The sequence below is a fragment of the Lissotriton helveticus genome, chromosome 5_1 (assembly GCF_964261635.1).
Source record: "Lissotriton helveticus chromosome 5_1, aLisHel1.1, whole genome shotgun sequence".
Classification (NCBI taxonomy): Eukaryota; Metazoa; Chordata; class Amphibia; order Caudata; family Salamandridae; genus Lissotriton; species Lissotriton helveticus.
The window spans coordinates 777,101,651-777,121,571 of record NC_136065.1 but is presented as its reverse complement, the minus strand read 5'-3'; positions in this window follow the sequence as shown (position 1 = coordinate 777,121,571).

The following is a 19,921-nucleotide window of genomic DNA, read 5'->3' as shown; positions in this document are numbered from 1 at the left end:
TTGCGACCGCGTCGGGTGCACAGGCTCCCACTAGTGCCTGGGTTGGCGTTGTCTATTTGAATATGGCAGCTTACTTCGGATCGCAAGAGAAAGGGTTCTGCCCCTTTTGCAGTGAGCTGCAGGTGCTGTCTCAGGCTGTCCCGTAAGAGTCCGGACTCACGGACATGCTTCAGCAGGACTACGTGTTTCAGTACGCCCTGACAAAACCAATTAAGTATCCTCATTAGCAGAACAGTTACATAGTTAGTCCCATATTAGACCTGGCACCATTGGCGTGGGTCTCCCTTCCATTTTTCGCTGTTGTCTCCACTGTTTTTGCTGGTATTAGATGCTCTTGGCACTGTGCTGCTGCCATTCAGTGCCACAGCGCGATTGCTCCCTGTGTAAATATGACTGTGAATTGGTATATCCCTGATTTGCTTATTTGGTTTACCTGTTAGTCCCTAGTAGTGTGGCCTGTGTGTGCCCAGGGCTGGTTACCCAAATGCTGCTGGTGGGCCTGCAGCACTAGTTTGCGCCACCCACAGAAGTGGCTTGTAAAGTGTACCTCAGACCTGCCACTGCAGTGTCTGTGTGCAGTCCAGAACTGCCATCTTGGCGGTGAAGTGCCCACACTTCCCCGCCCCTGAACCTTCCGTTGGCATCATATCAGTTACCCCTATGGCATGGTGCATTGTGTGTGTAAGGTAGGACATGGATATGTGTAGCATGTCCTGGTAGTGAATTACACCCCATTTCATTTTTCACTACTGCAAGGCTACTTGTTCTCCATAGGCTAGAATTGGCAGTTTGATTATTACATCTTATAACCCTAACTGACTCAGGGAACATGGTAGAAATTCGAGTTTAGTATGCCTGAACTCAGAATGATAAAATACATATTTTAGCGAAGTTGGTTTTAACATTCTGTGTTTGAAAATACCACTTTTAGAAAGTAGGTATTTTCTTGCCTAAACCTTCCAGTGTGCTCTGCTGTTATGTGTATTGGCTGTCTGAGTTTAGATGGGCAAGGCAGGCTGAGTCAGACCTGGGTTGAATAGAGAGATCTGCATTGAGTATTGGAGAGGGGTAGCTCCTTGACCGGAATAGGGCTGTGCCTGGCAAGGTGAATGCTGGCTTCACCTCTTACTGTGCGTCTGATGGCAGACCCCCACTTTCTGAAAGGAAGGATGCAGCCTGGTAAACAAAGTGCTCCAGGACTGAGCAGAACTGGTTTTGGCTGGGTTCAGTGACTAGTGACTTTTTAGAACAAAGACTTTTGGGGTATAAATATCTGTGCCCAAACCCCTACATTTGGTATTGCTCCTGGATGTCAAGACGAACCTCTGTCTGTGTAACTGAAGGAATCTGCAGGAGAGGACTGTCCTTGTGCTTATGTGCTGTTTCCTGGATTGGCCTGCAGTAGTTTGCCCTGGACTTGGAAGAAGAGGGAAAAGGACTTTGAGAGAACTTTTTATTTCAACTTGCTAAAGCAATCACCCAAGGGCTAGAAGAGAGCTAGCCTCCTGCTGGAGTCTCAGGCACATCTGACTCACCTACCAGCCTCCCAACGAGGAGTTCTATCTGCAGGTGAGGCTCCTGTGAATTCCAGGGCCTCTAGTTCTACTACAGAGAAGAGAGTGCTGAAATCGTCACTGATGTCCATTTGCGAGCCGCCGCAGCTGAAGAGCGTAAGGAAAATCGTTGCGCTGCTGCCGCCGAGCGCTCGCAAACCAAAAATCATCGCATCACAAGTTTGCGAGCTGTTGAGTGCTCGCTAACCCCGGAACCTCGCATCGAGATCCTCGCATCACGAGAACGCAGTGCAGGCTCCGTGCGTCCGCCATTTTAATCGCATCACACCCGGATCCTCGCTCCCTCGCGGAGCGCCATTTCTTCTCATCGCAACAACGTCGCACATGCAACAGGATCAGCGCATCTCCCACCCTTGCAGCAAAGGTTTAACGCACCGCTGGCCTAGCGTGAAGAAGTTGTCTCGTTGTCCCGTACGCATCTGCAGATCGGCGCATCATCCTCGCTTGCGGCAAGGATTCAACGCATCGCTGGCCTCGCTTGCGGAAAATCATCGCTACAGCTCATTTGCGACATTTTGTTTGTTTTGCTACGAAATCCAGTAAAAGGGTCACAGAGACCACTGCTTTGAAATGAACTCCTATTTGCACACTTTGAACTATTTTTACAGCATTTCAAGAGTATCCCTATCTTACAGTATTGTGGCTTTTTATCGTTATTGGTTTTGTGTTAAGTCTATATATAAAGATACTAATTTTTTATAACTACTTGTGTGGTGTCCATAAATGCTTCACACACTGCCTCTGAGAAAAGCCTATCTGCTCGTGCAACGCTACCACAGGGTTGAGCAGGGGTTATCAAAGGGTGTAGCCCCCTTATTCTGACTTAGGAATATGGGTCTCTACTTTGGCAGTGGCCAGCCATTGACAACTAGAGACCCCCATTTCTAACATCCTGCATACCCCATATTATCATATGTAAAATGTCGCGGACAAGGGGTGAAATGAGTTTGTTGTGTGACTCTTTGCCATCCAGTGGTGGGAATAACATATCCATACATACCACCTTTACTGGCCTGCCATAATGCAGCATTTTGACAAGTCATAGGCTTACAGTAAATGTCTGTTGGGGTTCTAGTGCTTTCAAAATGACATTCTCGTCCCATTACAAACCTTCTTGTCACTTGACTGCGCCATTTTCAATGGATTCCAAAATTCTAAATTGCAGGCATCCTCTCTGACAGACAGTTGTGTGCAGGGTCTGAAAGAAACTGCCATTTGGAGTGTGACACACATTCTGGATATGTCACTGCAATGTTTTTTCAAGCACTGAAAATGCAATAGGTCTCACCTTTGATTAAGTTAAAGGCATTTGCTTTGCTAATGGTATTGTATGGCAAAGCAAATGGCTTTAACTTCATAAAAGACGAGACCTATTGCATTTTTAATGCTTGTTCTATTGACCCATCGATGCTTTTATGGCTCGGTTTTTAGAAATCGAATACCGCTTAAGAACTTGAACTCGACCCATCTAGGATGACATATGCCTTTTGGATCGGTAAATTAAGTAAATGAACTGTTGATTGCATGCAAGGGCTTTTATTGGAGCACATTGCCTGGCAACTAATGACAGGTACCCGAACCTTCAATAAATGCAAGTTAAAAAAACAATTAAATGTCTCTGAGGGCGTATGTGAACAACGGGGGAGCAGATGGCGGGATGCAACAAGGAATGGATGGGGAGATAAAACAAAATAATACATCTGGGTGTATCAGAAGGAATAAAGGAAGAGAAAGCAGCACATGATGCATAGAGCAATATGGAGTCTGGGGAAGAAACACTTGAGAGAGAGAGTTAAAAAACATGTACTCTCATTAAGTGCTTAAAGAGAAATGTATTACCTTAAAAGTGAGTAGGGGAATGATACAAGTAACCCCCAAAAAAGGGTGGTATGAGGCTATGCTCCAGGGCAAGGACAGACACAAAAAGGGGAAGGAGGAGGAATGAAATCCTTCGAATGAGAAGCAAGCAAATTAAAGTGGCAATAAAGTCAACCAATGGAAGCAGTTGGTGGGCTCTTAAACCACTTTAAGTTCCTAGTATAGCCCATAAAACATATTCCGCAACCAGGCAGCTAAAAACTGTCTGATAGGAGAGACTTAAAATGCTATTTCACTTGGAATATGTTTAAAGAATTGAAGCATTATAATCAGCAAATATTGTTGCAAAACTGCAGCAGTAAGTGGGCTCTGGGATTGCCACATGACACATATAAATTGAGGTTATGCCATCATATCAATAAATACTCAGCATTTAAGCGACTGTGGAGTAATGTGGTAAATATATTATTCTAATATATAAATATATTATTCAGATTTCAATCGATTACAAAATGTAAAAATAAATAGTAGTGATGCATGGATCGTTGTAATTCAGGAACTGAACATGTCCCTGATATATGTGTGAATCTTGGACTTCTATCCTGGCAGTCAGTTACTCTCCTAAAAAATAAAAATAAACAAAGTAAACATACAAGCTTAATTTTTCCCTCCTCGCAGATGGTTCTTAATGTGTGCATTGGTTGTAGGTGGGGAGTAACAGTGCTCCTTTGTGGGGCCTGGATTTGTTTTTCTTCATCGGACTTTGACCCTGAGCAAGACCGAGGAAAAGGTGAAAATGGAGAAAGTAGGGATGAAAAAGAACTTGCAAGAGTAAAATATAGAGACAAAAAGAGTAGGGAGGTGGAGGAGAAAGACGAGAGGCCACGGCTGCAAACGCCATAGAAAAACTTCGGGCACTCACTCACACAAACTTTTTTTTTTCAAATGAAATACTGCTACAGTGCAAAGGCCTGATTTAGAGACATGCTCTGAGAAACGGTGGGGAAAAGTATAAAATGTAGCGAGCAGAACTGAATGCAAGCTGTGACAGCTATCCAGATTAGTATTGATTATTTGTTACTGGTGTTAAGAAAATGGTAGTCTTGGCATTCAAATAGTAATTGAACCTGCCATGTGATTATCCCACTCAATGCTTCATTCCGTGAAAACAACTATATTAGAACTTGTCTTTATGGTCCCTGTGCCCCAGAGTCGGAAGTGGTGTATAAATACGAATTCTACGATTGTTTTGTTCATCGGGCTACTCTCAATTGACACAACTCTTACACTTTGAATAGCTTTGATGTTTGTTAATGTGTGACACAATCGGGCTACTCTCAATTAACACAACTCTTACACTTTGAATAGTGGTGATGTGTGTAAAATATGTGACGCAAAACTCCAACGCTACCTTGTGAGAACAATAAACAGCTTTTGCTGTGCTATCTTATGTCATTAAAATATTCTAGAACTCACAAATCCCTTAGAGACATTTTTCCAGAACACATAAATCACTCAAAGGGTCTTTAGTTGCTAGTGTTAGCGCTTTTCTTTATGCAGATTCAGGAACCTTAAAGCGCTTCTGTGGATGGACTGGTAGTGGTGTGAATCATTTAAGGATTTTGAATGCACTATTCATTAAACAGAATTCCACAATAACTGAAAAGAAAAAAAAGAATTTCCTCAGATGGAAAAGAAGAATAAGTACATTACGTTTAACAACATTAGAACTCTACCTTGCCAAAGAATAAAATGTTCACATGTCCAAAGCAAAGATGGCAACCAACATAATCTCAGTTTGAAATTTAGTCCTACAACAACTATAATAAACTAGATGTGAATAAAAATAATTTATCTCTACATTAGAATTGGTGTGACTATGCTTTAATGTAAAATATTAGTGCTTAATTGTAAAACAACCAGCACCCAAAGCTCTGCTCAGAAGCCCACTGCCAGTGCAATTATATGTTTTTATGCCATAACCAAAGACTACATGTCCTTAAATCCACCTCTTGCCTCTTTAATCCAGTGCCAGTCACTGCTTTATCCCTTTGTGAGTTTTTTTTCCATTTTCTCTTCCTCTGCCTTTCCACTTCATTTTTTTCCCTCTCTTGCTCTCTGTAAATGTTTGATATGGAAAAATAAGCTCCAGACCCCAAAAGTGAGTGTCAGTGCACCCCACCCTCAACCACAGGCTCAAATTAAGCACTGTATGTAATTTAAAACTTCAGAACTAGGAAGGTCTGCTTTCTCCATCACCAAATATTAATAGGAAGTTGGTGTGGTAGGGCTGTCTTAATTGCTGAACCTAAATAATGAAAACTCACTCCCCTTGTCCCAACGCTCTGAACCTAATTCCCTGAGAGTCAGAAAACGCCTAATTACCTGGCTGTTCCACGATGATTACAACAAACTTTCTATAAAGTCTCATTGAAGGTGTTTTCAGCACCCAGCGTGTCTTAAACGACTGAGCATTGTGCTTTAGAAGTACCTAATAAATAAAATAAAATGTAACAAATAAAAGGTTGGTGACAGGCCCAAGGAACTTTTAAAACGCGTTTTTAAAATTTGATAGTAAGAAAACAAATAAACAATAAGTCTTATTCTAAATGGCAGAGATTGCGCAATGTAGGAGCTAGCACAGCAAAGGATCTAACTCTCACGCTGGTTTACTAGGATCATGGCCTAATCTACAAATTGTCAGATAATGAGAGCAGCAGTCTCCCAGGAATCTACTTTTTTAATTGAAGTTTTGAGAAGGAAGTATCATGATCATTGGCCGATTTGTGTAGTAAGCAAAGCACCTTAAGGGGAACATGAGCACAATCTCCCTTTTGATGCTGTTGTTGCAGATATGATAAAGCCAACCACGAGTCCCAAACACGCCTTCTAAAATATCTAATGAATAAGAATATTGGAAAGTGATAGCCTCACCATAATAGAGTGAATATAGAGACCGCAATCCCACTCACTTTCATTCTGTATTGTAGTAGCTAATCTTTCAGTCAAAACTGTGAACACCTTTAAAACCAATGCCATCTCTACTGTGCTTTAACCCCTTCGCTGCGGCGGCTATTCCGCCGCAGCGCTAAGGGGGCGGCGGCGGTCCCATGCTCGTGACAGACCCGCTCCTTCACGGCACGCGGGTGAGCTGTGCTTGTGACGGAACGGTTCCGTCACGGCCCCGCCCGCTCAATAGAACGCGCCGCGCAGGCGCGGCAGCGGGGCCGTGACGGAACCGTTCCGTCAACAGCACAGCCCACCCGAGGCTCGTGTTCCGTCACGAGCATGGGAGGGGTTAAGTGTGTGGCAAGTCGTTTTGGTTGTCCTGCCATAGCAGCTGGACACAGTGTACAAATCCACACAGGCTATGGCTGCTGGCTACCTGGGTCGTATTACGCATTGTCATTGTTTGCACCAGGCGCACCTTTTAAAAGGTACACCCAGGCCCAACCAATAACAGTGTGCCCCATTACAATGTATGCCCTGCTCCCAGGACAGTCGCTAACTCACGCTGCCCCCAGGGCAGTGTATTCATGTGAAAACACGGAGCGGCTGCTGGCAGCCGCTCCGTGTTTTTACGGTGCAGGCAGCAACCCGCCTGCACTTTTGAAGGAGATTCGAGATCACCTTGCAGGTGGGTGCAGTCAGTGACTGCACCCGCCTGCAAGGGAATGTCTGGCGGGTCCATAGGACCACCTTTCTCCCCTATAGAGGGCTACTCTCAGGGGGCAAACTCACAGTGGGCCACCTTCACTCTGAGTGCGCCCCTGAGAGCTTCTTTGACTCTGCACCCGCATCTGTAATATGGCGCAGGCGCAGAGGCAAAGGAATTCCCTCATTTGCACGGGGCACTCCCCTATGCAAATGAGGGAAAGCCCCATGAAGGTAGCGCTGGCACTTTAAGTGCACCAGAACTATTGGTATTACTGAAGGGGATGCATAAGCGTCTGCGCCTCCTTCTGTAATACCAAAGTGCCCCGGGGGCACGCAAAGCAGGAGCAAACACCCGTTGCGCCCCCGGGCTCTTATTGTAATACAGCCCCTGATGTTGAAAGGATCTTACAATTCAAAAAATTATCATACGTACCCCTTACTTGTTAGTACGTTTCAGTCAAGCATCAGTAATGCGCGGCGGAAGCATACCTGCCTGACACTGAATGGATGAGCAGAATTAATATTGTAAAGGTCTGTGGAGGCTCCAGCAGCAAGCCCTACCCAATGTTGTTAGGAATGGAGCTATGCCTTGGGTGTGCCTCACCCGGCATTCATAGATCTAAGGATACCAAAGCCATGCGAAAAATTAAATATTCTAATGACCTCCACTGCCCTTCATCCACTTAATGGGCGCACTCCACCAGATATACCTGCAAAAAGTACATTTAGAATTAGTTTTGTGAATGTCTGATTAACTATGTAATAATAAATCCAGAAGCCTGGCATCTGGTAGCCGACATGATAGTGGAAAGAAGAAAAGAGTGCAAGCATCACTCACTAATAGTGAAAATGTCACCTCCATTTAGACACTTGCATGGAACCAATGAATAGCTCCACTTAGAGCACGATAATCTGCCTCTGATAGAAACAGAAAGAACATAGCCTGGAAAAACAAGCCCTATTAGTCTCTTACTTTGGACACAAGCAAACAATGGGGCCACGTCCATTTTCACTCACTAAAAATAAAGGACGCACTCGACAACCGATCAAAACATTCTTATGTGAGTTTAGAGTTTATCTGTTTGTATCTTTTCCTTGAGTCAACTTGCAACGTGTATATATGCAACTCTAACCACTAGTATCTGTAGTAGACTTTTGTACTTACTACCATCCTTATGTGAATTTAGAGTTTTTCTGTTTGTATCTTTTATGTACTCATGTACTCTGAAGTCCTTATGTAATGTAACCGGTCCTTTTGTAAAGCGCTCTGACACCTTTGGGTAAAGTTTGGGGCACACCAGTAGGTGGGGGGGGGGGAGCACTGACACAGACACCAACTTAGTGTGATAAAGGCCGCTTTATTTGGAATCAGGTGCACCTACACAACACCCACCTGGCCTGTGGCGAACAAAACTAGAGCTCGCTAAATAACAACTGTCTAACAAGCCCCCCCCCACACCCCCACCCCTAAATGTATCCCCAACAATGCAACAAAGTGTCCACATCTGCTCAGCAACCTACCCCCAACTGCAATGACCTCATTGACCTTACTGACCTCCGCTCCCCATCTGCCCATACAGCCCCAGGCCTCCTGTGAATACCCCCCTTTCTCTAGGGAAAACGCCACCCGTCCTAGCACCTGTTCCAGCGACAACACAACTCTTGTCCCCTAACCTCCGGTGCACCATCAACCAAGAAAGCCCCTCACAGCCCCAGGACCTACCCTGCCTGTACCTGGAAACAAACCCCCCCCCCCACCCCACGGGAAACACAGGGAGGGAGGGCGGGACAACAAAGCTCGGACAACACCCCGGCTGCTGTGTCACTGCACCTCAAATGGTGCCTGAAATTACAAAATGTCCAGTTTTAAACCAAAAGGAGCCCAAAAGAAGCCCAAACCGCCCAACCAGCCCAAACCAGCCCAACTACGGGAGCCCTCAGTGCTCAACTATCCCCCCCCCCTGCTGCCCCAAATTTCCCCGGGTGGGCAAGCCTCCCGCTGGTCGGCTGCCCCCCCAAATCCCCATTGGGGCACACCAGTAGGTGGGGGGGGGAGCACTGACACAGACACCAACTTAGTGTGATAAAGGCCGCTTTATTTGGAATCAGGTGCACCTACACAACACCCACCTGGCCTGTGCCAAACAAAACTAGAGCTTGCTAAATAACAACTGCCTAACAACCCCCCCACACCCCCACCCCTAAATGTATCCCCAACAATGCAACAAAGTGTCCACATCCACTCAGCAACCTACCCCCAACTGCAATGACCTCATTGACCTTACTGACCTCCGCTCCCCATCTGCCCATACAGCCCCAGGCCTCCTGTGAATACCCCCCTTTCTCTAGGGAAAACGCCACTCGGAAGCCGCTTACGACTTCCGACCCCCCCCTAGGACTCCTGCCTCCTGGGATACCTGAGCACCCCCAAAGCTCCATCCAGCGCCTCCTTCAACTGCACTATGTACAGTTCCATGCCATACCTGGAAAGGTGGACCCCATCCTCCCTGAAGAAATACACCGCTCCATAGCGTAACTCCGGATGTATCATTCTCCCCACCCCCTCTTTGGCACACAACTCCCCCATCTCCCGATTAATCTTCAACACAACTCTTGTCCCCTAACCTCCGGTGCACCATCAACCAAGAAAGCCCCTCACAGCCCCAGGACCTACCCTGCCTGTACCTGGAAACAAACCCCCCCCCCCACCCCACGGGAAACACAGGGAGGGAGGGCGGGACAACAAAGCTCGGACAACACCCCGGCTGCTGTGTCACTGCACCTCAAATGGTGCCTGAAATTACAAAATGTCCAGTTTTAAACCAAAAGGAGCCCAAAAGAAGCCCAAACCGCCCAACCAGCCCAAACCAGCCCAACTACGGGAGCCCTCAGTGCTCAACTATCCCCCCCCCCTGCTGCCCCAAATTTCCCCGGGTGGGCAAGCCTCCCGCTGGTCGGCTGCCCCCCCAAATCCCCATTGGGGCACACCAGTAGGTGGGGGGGGGAGCACTGACACAGACACCAACTTAGTGTGATAAAGGCCGCTTTATTTGGAATCAGGTGCACCTACACAACACCCACCTGGCCTGTGCCAAACAAAACTAGAGCTTGCTAAATAACAACTGCCTAACAACCCCCCCACACCCCCACCCCTAAATGTATCCCCAACAATGCAACAAAGTGTCCACATCCACTCAGCAACCTACCCCCAACTGCAATGACCTCATTGACCTTACTGACCTCCGCTCCCCATCTGCCCATACAGCCCCAGGCCTCCTGTGAATACCCCCCTTTCTCTAGGGAAAACGCCACTCGGAAGCCGCTTACGACTTCCGACCCCCCCCTAGGACTCCTGCCTCCTGGGATACCTGAGCACCCCCAAAGCTCCATCCAGCGCCTCCTTCAACTGCACTATGTACAGTTCCATGCCATACCTGGAAAGGTGGACCCCATCCTCCCTGAAGAAATACACCGCTCCATAGCGTAACTCCGGATGTATCATTCTCCCCACCCCCTCTTTGGCACACAACTCCCCCATCTCCCGATTAATCTTCCTCCGTGCCCTGTCTATCGCTCCTGGGCGCTCAGCTCCCCTCCACACCCGCCTGGGGATAAACTCGGACCAGATCACATGACACCCCGCCCATTGCTTTTTGATCTCCCTCAGGTCCCTCTTCATTTGTTTGACCAAAGCCAACCCCTTGCACTGCACTAAGTCGTTTTCACCTAGGTGGATCACTACCGCATCCGGGCACACACCCCCCCTGACTACCGTATTCAACAAAGGCAACAATTCATGCCAACGCATACCCCCTTTGCCCCTCCAATGACAACAATACAGTCCAGTATCCAATCCCAAATTGAGTGCCCGATGCCTTTCCCACTCCGCCTGCTCAGCCCGCTTGACAAAGGAGTGTCCCACCACATACAAATTCAACACTGCCACCTCTGGCCCCGCCACCGCACCGCTCCAGACAGCAGGAATTCCTCCCAGGCTTGCTTGTAAGACTTCCACGTGGACACCTGTACAGACGTCTTCACCAGCCGAAGGACCCCCGGCTCTCCCACCGACCACATCTCTTGCGGGACCTGCGTCCTGACCTCCTCCGCCACCGTGGCTAGCCCATGGAACCTCTCCCACTGTTAACGAGACAAAGCATCCGCAATGTCATTGTCCACACCCGGAACGTGGCGTGCCTGAAACATGATGTCATTCACTAAGCAGCGCAACACAAAAACCCTCATCAACTTCAACACCTGCGGGTCCCTGGCCGACTGCCTATTCACCACCTGCACGACCGCCATGTTGTCCACTCGAAACAACACGTGCTTGTGCGCCAGCTCCCTGGCCCACACCGTGACCGCCACCACCAACAGGAACAATTCCAAAAACGCTATGCTCCGGCCCCCTGCCTGCCAATGCGCCGGCCACTGCTCCGCGCACCACCTACCATCCCAGTAAAGGCCGAAACCGCCTACGCCTGCCGCATCAGAGTACATGGTGACGTCCCACTCCCAATCCTCCGCCGGCGCCATGGGCACTCCGTTGAACCGTTCCAAGAACGCCCGCCACATGCGCCGATCCTCCTTCATTCCCACCGACAATCGCACATGGTGGTGAGGCAAAGACAACCCTGACAACGCCAGTCCCAAACGCCGGCAGAAAGTTCGACCGGCCCGCACCACGCGACAAGCAAAGTTCAAGAGCCCCAACAGCACCTGCACATCCCGCACCGTCACCTTCCGTTTCGCCAGCATTCCCGCCACGAGCCCCAGCATAGCCGATTTCTTATCGTCCGGTAGGCGTGCTTCCATGGCGACCGAGTCGAGCTCAATACCGAGAAAGGACAACACCGAACTGGGACCGTACGTCTTCTCTGGCGCCAGGGGAACACCAAAATCCCCCATCAACCCAACCAAACCGTCCAGCAGCCGCTGGCAGTCCGCCGCACCGGGCCTCCCCACCAGGAAAAAGTCATCCAGGTAGTGTGTCAGTGACTCCTAGCCTGTGCGCCTGGAAAAAAAACACTGCAGGAAGGAACTGAAACGCTCAAAGAGCGAGCACGAAATGGAACACCCCATCGGCAGTGCCTTGTCCACAAAGATGAGCCCCTCAAATTGAATCCCCAGCAGCTGGTGATCCGCCGGGTGGACCGGAAGGAGCCGGAAAGCCGACTTGACATCACATTTTGCCATCAATGCGCCCCTCCCCGCCGCCGCAACGTGCCTCCGCGCCACATCCACCGACGAGTAGGTCACCGACGCCAGGTCCGCCGAGATGTAGGCATTAACCGACTCCCCCTCCGGCCACGACAGATGTTGGATCAACCGGAACTGCCCTTCCTCCTTCTTGGGCACCACCCCAATGGGGGAGATGATCAAGTCAGGCATCGGCGGCTCCGAGAACAGGCCTGCTATTCTCCCTTCTCTGACCTCCTTGAACAACTTCTCCCGCACAATACCCTTGTGCGCGTTCACCGACTTCAGATTGTCCGCCCAGCGAGCAATCCGGGGGCCCTCATAGCCCAGTCAAAACCCTTCCCGAAAACCCCGACGCAGCACCGCAGCATCCTCCGCCCGCGGATACGCCGCCAACCAGGGCTCCATCCGATCCAACCTAACCGGCGTATGAGCCTTTGCCCAAAGCTCCTGCTCCCCCACCTCTAACCCCTCCCCTCCCTCCACCCTGCCCCCCCCCCTTGGGGACCTCCATGCCCAGCTGCTGGCCCGGCGGGCCCCCGAGCCCCCAGCACCGCAGCGCTGGGTGCCTCCTTCCGCACGTCGAGCACTTGTGCCTAAAACGGCACGCCGCCCGTCCGCACGAACCTTTATTGAAGTCCCAACAGGCCCCAACCGTGGCCTGACCGCTTGACTCCCCTCGCCCCACCCCACCCCCGGGTGGGGCGCGCGACAAAGGGGGTCGGCCCAAGCGGCAAACCGCTGGCCGTATAAATGGTGTGGCCGAACTTGGCCCCACCCATCGTCTGCTGGTACAAGTCCGCATCCAGCTCCCCCCATAGCGCCTCCGGGTCAGCCGCCATGCGCGCCCGGAACTCCTCGTCATAGTGCGACCACGCGAACCTGCCGTATGTCACCTGCGCTCTCCGCACCACATCCATGTATTTGAAGAGCGCCACGGAACGGTCAGGAAACTTTATGCAGTACACACTTGCGTATATAAGGAAAGCCGCCGACCAGTTGTCCAGCGTCAATGGCGCTTTCGGGCGCCTGGCCAACTCCTGCTCTTCCTCTTGTGACCCTTCCTTTGACGTCAACTCCCTGTGGAGAAGCTTCAATATGTCTATGTACTCCCCTTTCCATATCTTTTCCTTCGTTGCCAACGACAGGTGCGCTCCCAGCGGCTTTGTCAGTCCCATGTATGGTAGCTTACGCACCGGCACGACGCAGCTCTCTTTCCCCCCACCGGCAGCGTCCTTTCCGGCGACCGCCTCCGACCCCATCCGCGCGCCTGTCACCGCTGCTGCCGCGCCCTCCGTGCCGACTCCCGCGTCCTGCACGTACCGCCCCCGCACCAGCCTCCAGCCATCCTCCCCTTCGCCCCAGACCCCACTGATACCTGCACACAGCGCCGCTTGCCACTCCCCGCTCCGTCTCCCGCCTTACCTGGCGTCAAGGTCGGTGTCCTGGCTGGGTCCCGCCGCCTAACCAGTGGAGCTGAGGGGGCCATCACTCGAGGCACTTCCCGCCTCGCCGGCACCTGTAAAATACTGCCAACAACATTACTCGCCCCCCCTTCCTCCCGAATCTCCCCTTCCTCCGTGGACTCTCCATCCGCCACCTCCACACATTCCCGGTCCCCCCCTGGGGGGTCCAGCCGGCTCAAACCCGCTCTCTCCTGACACATCCTCATCAAGTCACCCAAATCCACACTCCCACGCCGTTCCACTCCACACGCATCCGACTCATAAGTACGTGCATCCATCCTCACTCCCCTGGCCCCGGCGGCCGTAACGACATTTCGGGGAGGGGCCGGCAGATGACCCCCGCCGCCAGCTGCCGCGCTCAATTGCCAGGTCCCTCTCTGGAGCTCGGCCGCCCGCACTAGACAGAGCCGGCCCATCCTCTCGGTGGTGTGGAGCCGCAAGCTGCTCACCCGAGCGCCTCGCAAACAGCTCCTGCCAAGGAAAAAAGGTGGAGTCCAGCATACCGGGGTGAAAAAACCCTCCTTCCCCTCCCACCCACCCCCCCACCCCCCACCCCTCCACTCCCCCATCCCAACGACGCCCCCCGCCCCCACCCCGCCGAGTGACCGCCGCGGCACGAAGGGACCCCTCCGCCCCCCATGCCCCACCCACCCACCCACCCAGTCCTAGCCCCCCCGGGCCACCCCACCCGCTCGACCCCCAAACGGGCCCTGCACCCCATCCGCGCCCCCCCACCCAGGCCACTGCCGCACCAAAACCGCCACCGCCACCCCCACCGCTACTCCCCGCCCCCCGCCCAACTCTACTTGGGCCCACCACGCCCCCACCCTCCTCCGACTCCGAAGCGCTCAAATCCAGCTCCGTGTCCGCCCCCCCTTCCCCTCTCCTCCCCCCCACCCATCCCGTCCCAACTCTGACTCCTCAATTAACAAGGGGGATACTGCCCCCCGCATCCTCACCCTGCCCTGCTTGTAAGCCCCGTTGCCCCCCTTGAGGCATCTCCCCCTGTTCCCCCGTGGCCCTCCCCCCCCGGACCCCTCTGGGCCACCCTCTGCCCCCTGCCCACCCGTCCCACCGCCTGCCTCCACAGCCATCGACCCGGCATGCTCCTCAGGGACCACCCCCCCACCCCCTTGCCCTCCCGCCCCCGCGTCAGAAACCGTGGCCCCCCTCCGCCACCGCACACTTTCCTCCCCTCCCCTCCACGAAAGCAAGCGCCTTCCTCTGTCCCCGCCGACCGGCCCTCGCTGCCCCTCTCTGCGCCGCCTTCCGCGGCGCCGCCGCCCCACGTTGCTCTCCGGCCTTCGCGCCTCCGCCCCCACTCCCGTCCCCCCTCCCGCCTCTCTGAGCCGGCCGCGGTCGCGACCGCAGCGGCTCACATGCCCACACGGCTGCCGCGGCGCCGTTGGCAGCGCACCGCGGCGGCCTCACCTGCAATTCTGGCCGCACAATGTCCAGGCGGCCCGCCTCCCCCAACAGCCGCAACGCTTCGGCCACCCAGGGGTCTTGATCTGCTGCCATAACGACCAACGTTGCCTCTCGTCCACAGGAATCGACCGACGACAAATTCCTCCGCGCTCGACGCCTGACCCTCGCCGTCGACGCCCCACCGCACACGCCTCCGGCCTACAGTACAACAAAAAACAACAAAGCTCGGACAACACCCCGGCTGCCGTGTCACTGCACCTCAAATGGTGCCTGAAATTACAAAATGTCCGGTTTTAAACCAAAAGGAGCCCAAAAGAAGCCCAAACCGCCCAACCAGACCAAACCAGCCCAACTACGGGAGCCCTCAGTGCTCAACTATCCCCCCCCCCCCCCTGCTGCCCCAAATTTCCCCGGGTGGGCAAGCCTCCCGCTGGTCGGCTGCCCCCCCAAATCCCCATTGCACTATATAAAATCACAATAAATTAAGAAAAAAATACAGAGCTTAGAGATCCTCTTAAAACTAACATGCACAGCAAATGAACACATCACCGAAGCCACCACACCACATGTGCACAGGATGCTACAGGTTGAATGGTTTGAGGCTGATTGCCTATAGCTTAAACACGCTTTATTAAATGCCTTGAGAGGTAGGCATCCTAAGTAGGAAGGGATGGAGCACTGAAAAAACCTGAGAAGAATATAAACACCTGATTCAGTGCAAGAAGGGGCAATAACATCTTAAAGCATCAAAAGCCGACCAAGTAGCACGTAAGGAGCATCATAAAAGAAACTTCTGAGAAATAGTGAGTTGGGGCTGGCCAAACATCTAGAACCAGGCATAAGTTTGGATGCTTGGGTAAACCACTTCTCTGACATGTACCAGAAGCGCCAAAAAAAGAGAGACTTAAATCAAAGTGCAGATGAACTCAATAAAGCACTGACACCACCCCCCCAAGCTCTAGAAGACACTGTAAAGTGAACCCCTGAGTTCACAGAAGAGGTAGTCCACGAGGCCATATTTGGCCTAAAACCTCTGAAAGCAGAAGGCCCCTACAAAATTCCATCGACATATATCTGTATTATCCACTACAATGGTCCCCATCCTAACGTTAGAATATATATCAATCAGGGGACTCAAGAAAGTTCCTGCTTCCTCCTTGAGGTATACCATACAAATTGTTACATTTATTTTCTGTCGAACATAAGTCCTTTGATCCATTTACTATTAATGATGCTTGCTTACCAATTCTTATATACAAATTCTATTCTGAATCTTGCAATAGTTTTGAGTAACCAAAATGTGTGTGGTTCAATATTCTTGTACAACAAAACCTAAACGTAGCTTATGCCTTCCATTTAACTACTTTTACCCTTGAACCTAGGAACTCTGTCTGGAACCCAATCTGTATGGCCCCTGAAGAATGTCCTCTATAGGGAGGACTGCCTGTCAGTATCATAAAGATGTGCTTGTAAGAGAAGGTGCAACACATGACTAAATTTGCCAAAGGGGATTGATTATAAAAGGAGATGGCGCGAGCCATTACTGTCAACCTCAACAGGACTTGGGATGTGTGAAAGTAAAACTATCGTAGCAAATTTGTGTGAAGATAACAAGCTTCACAATTTTCATGAGGTTGAGAAGTGTACCACCTTCACAAAAGTTCACTTGGATTTTCCTGGCATCTTTCACGCATTGTAAGCTGTCCAACACAACAGGTTGATAAAGTAATGCAGCATGGTGCTTTACCCTTCTTTGGTCATATTTTCTGCAGCCAGAAGTTCCCCTAGGGTTGTAATACTATACATTAACTACTGGCTGGTCATGCTTAGTACGTGTGTTGTAAAGTAAAGTTATATGACTATTCAATGTCAATAAGACAGTATGGCCTTTTCCAGTATAAAGGATGATTCTGCAGTTGGGGCTGAATTGAATTGATGATTCTAGAGTGCGCTATGGATCGGGGGTGCGCCACAGACTCTAGCTATACCCTTGACACTTAATCTCCATTATTGACACAGTGTTGAATTTACTGCAGATTTCACTGCATATTCCTACTGCACCCGTCCTCCACGCATCATGACTTGAACATGCACAATAACCAGACATTGTCCGAACTGTCCTCAATCAACCCAGGCCAGAGAGCACTGTTTCCTCAAACACTAATTTCTTACTCATTGTTCTTTTAGCCCACCTAAGAAGCCTTGAAAATTTCAATTGGACCAAACACATATTGGCTGTTTTAGATGACCAACTAATGCAAGTGACAATTTTACATGTCATCTACAAGTGATATATAAATGTCAATTTTTGAATTTTGTAAATTCCCATTACAGGGCTGGTAACCAAAACAAGCTAGATAAGATCTCTAGATAGGAATTCATGCATGACAATCTAGTTCACTGGTGTGCAGCAGAAAGACCCATGCTCTTCTAAATTGCTCTTAGAGCTCAGCCCTAGCCTGAGTGATCCTGTATATTAACTGCGTCTGCTGCTCCAGATCGACCTTTGTCGCTGTGACTTTAAGTGCTCAGTCCGAGCTTCTTCCTTAGCATGCTGTTCACAGAGCCAGGGCTGCAGTCAGTGTTTGGAATTCCACTTATCTTCCCTCAAGGTGGCAAATGGAGGTTTAGCTTCTGCCTCCCTGCGGATACCTCATGCAGGGAAGCTCTCTAAGAGGCCCTTCCATGTGTGAAATTAATAAGTATCTCTCTCCACATTCCTCCGCCTCTAACCTAGAGTTAGGTGGCTGCCTCATAAATGCATTAGAAATTCCAGAATGTGTTGTGCTGTTGGTGCATCGCTGGTGCACATTGCTGGCCAGCGCTGATGACCCCAGCGTAATTGTCATCACCGGAAACGGAATATAAAAGTGTGTCAGAATGTGAACTGAGTCAATTTTCCCGACAAAAAAGGCGATTGAAAAAGCTTCACAGCAGTATTCAGCAAATCAGATGCGTACACAACTGGTCCCTTTTTAAAAGTTTTACTTCGCTATATTTCTGGTCAGTAGCTTAAAAAGGCAGCTAGGCAGCAGCAGCAGTAAGAAATGGTTACGCCTGATTCGAAGGAGAGTGTGTTTGGCACTTGAAAGTTAATGAAGTGTGATATATAGGACTGCTGATGGTTGGCATCAATTGAAATAAAAATGGGCTACAATTTTGTGTTCAAAAAATGTCATTACGAGTTTAAACCTACAAACAAACGTACAAAAACTAGGGCCGAAAGATATTACCAAAGAAAAACCGTGGCCAGTAACAGAAACTAACAATATGTCAGCAATTAATATAGGGCATTATATTAATATATTAATACACATTAGTACAATAGCTTTCATTAAAAGAGCAAATGTTGATCACAATACAGCTAACACTATATGAGTGTTAGATTTATTCATGTAAAATTGAAGATATAATCATCAAAAGGTTGCCAAAATACATCAGGGCTTATTTACAAGCCCCTTGCGCCACTTTTACGTCATTTTTAACATGGGAAAAGTGACGAACGGGTTGCGCAAGGGACTTGTAAATAAGCCCCTTCATGCCTTAGTAACATTTTGGGGAGCATGCGAATAAAAATTGTATCTCCATGTCCAGTAAAAGTACACCAGGCCCACAATATGTAAACAATAATGATTTTGGGCCAGATTTAGATCAGGTTACTCTGTCACAACGGTGTCTGATATCTCGTCCGTCAAAATATAAACCCCATTATCTCCTATGGGATTTTTATTTCGGCGGACGAGCTATCCATCACTGTTGTGACAGAGTAAAAACAGTCTGCCAAGATCTAAATTAGGGCCTTAACTTCCTTCCAATTGCATGCAATGGACTCGAATTTTAACTTTCTTTAGGCATAAGATCCACATTTGCGGACAAAAATAAGCCTATCAGATGTCTGCAAGCTGATGGCACTCTCTTAATGTTGAGTGTTTGAGCACTTCCTTCTCAAAAAGGTCAGCACTACCTTTACCACGTGTCTTGATTTACAAGATCAAAATAATTGCCTTTACGTTGGGAGATCCAGTCGCCAAACTTTAAGATCTTTAACTCTGTCCCAAGCAATGAAAGCATTCTTTTTGCTGCAAAAAGGATCCATTGTTGCTGAAAGAAAACAAGCATTGGCAAAGTCAATAGGTCTCGCCCGTGTGAGTTCTATTGGCAATGTGTTTTAGCCATGTTGTACATGTGTATGGCAGCTGTGGTGTGGGGTAGGGTAATTTGGAGTAGAGTAGATTAGGGTAGAATGGAATAGAGTAGATCCGAGTCCCATGGAGTGGGGTAGACTGGCATAACATGGAGTGGGGTAGGTCGATTTAAAGTAGCGAGGAATTAGGAAGATTGGGGTAGCATGTGGTGGGGTAGATTGGTTTACAGTGGAGTGGGGTCGATTGAAGTAGTGTGGAGTGGGGTAGATTGTAGTGGAGTATCATAGGGTAGAGTGAGGTATACTGGAGTGGGGTAGATTGGGGTAGAATGTAGTGGTGTAGAGTGGGGTAGATTGAGTGTAGAAGATTGGGTAGATTGGACTGGAGTAGAGTGGGGTAGATTGAAGTGGAGTGGAGTAGATTTGGGTAGAGTGGATCGTGGAATATTGGAGTAGGAATGAGGTAGTTTGGGAAAGAGTGGTGTGGGTGGATAGGGGTAGATTGGAAAGAAGTGGGGTACTTGGAGTGGGGAATATTGGGTGGATTAGAGTAGAGTAGAGTAGATTGCAATGGAGTGGGGTAGGTTGGAGTGGAATATATTGGAGTGGAGCGGGGTATTTGGATAGGGGTAGAT